Source organism: Grammomys surdaster, unplaced genomic scaffold (assembly GCF_004785775.1).
Source record: "Grammomys surdaster isolate TR1022 unplaced genomic scaffold, NIH_TR_1.0 205, whole genome shotgun sequence".
In the NCBI taxonomy this organism is placed as follows: Eukaryota; Metazoa; Chordata; class Mammalia; order Rodentia; family Muridae; genus Grammomys; species Grammomys surdaster.
The window spans coordinates 4,728,647-4,729,900 of record NW_021604650.1 but is presented as its reverse complement, the minus strand read 5'-3'; positions in this window follow the sequence as shown (position 1 = coordinate 4,729,900).

Sequence of the window (1,254 nt, the reverse complement as noted above, 5' to 3'; positions counted from 1 at the left end):
AAGAGAAGAGAAGGGAAGAGAAGAGAAGAGAAGAGAAGAGAAGAGAAAAAAAGCACCCTGAAATCAACAGGACATGCTTTTCAAAGCAGATTGCGCCTCAGTGCTTGAAACTCCCAGACAGGCAAAAATAAATCTTTCTTCCTGCACCACAAAGGCAGATTAACACTGCCGCCGCTGTTGGGATGAGTGGGGAGGTGGAGAGCTGGAGGGTTGGGTCAGTGAGGGGCTTGTGTCCTAAGGAGGGGCAGCCCTCTGAAAAGGCCGCTGCAGGCAGAGCTGGAGGAGGCCGCCTTGCAGCCAGTGAAAGCCGGTGTGTAACTCTGCCTGGTGATCAAACAGCCTGCAGGCCGCTGTCAGCCCAGAATGAAATTCCAAATAAATTAGCCATGTCCCAGAAGCCATCACAACACCGGATTAGGGCGTGCAAAGGAGCGTAATTTATTCAAGCTCTCTTGTCAGAATTCCTAACAGCCTCCCTTGGTATTTCTCCTCTCAACCTACAGAGCCCGGGGTGGGAAGGAACAGTGATCCCTGTGTGGAACTCCATACCAGAGGTGCTAATGCTACCTAACCTGTAGACAAAGTTGTGATTTTAGGGATATTTCTGCGGAGTGCCCACCATCCCTAAGGGGAGGCAAGCTGTCTGGAAATCTAGGGACCTGTGTGGCTCTCCCAAGCCTTAGGATCTGGGAAGCTGGGACCAGAAAGAGTGCCAACTATTCTTCAGAGTTAGAAGAGAGCACCCAGCAACCCCCCCCCCCCCGATGTTACTGGAGGTAGCAGGTTTGGGGTGGCCACCTGTCTGTACCTTGACCGGCACTGAGGAAGTCAGGAGGGGCCTATGGCCCCAGGCAAGTGCTAGGGGTCCAGGGCCAGGACTCATTAACACACTCAGCCCTAAAACAATACCTGTTTTTATCAATGAACCCAGACCAGCTTTCACTTGCAGACAGGAAAGCTTTCAAAGAGTTGATAGGCAGGGTGGCTTGTGCCTCTAGAAGAGGCGCCTTTGAAGGCTCGGGTCTCCTTGGTCCCCCTCCCTCTCTCCTCCCCCCCCCCCCTCCCCCCCGGGTCCTTTGAAGGCTCTAGCCTCTTCCCACCCTTCCAGCTTCTGCTCCCCACCCCCCACTCCTTCCCCCCTCTTATCTGATTCCTCTTTCTCAACTGCCAAGGTCTATCCGCTTTGTCCAAAGGCCCCAGTGAGGGTCCTTTCTCTGTCCCCAGAGAGGTGGTAGAGGCAGGAAGGTATGATTG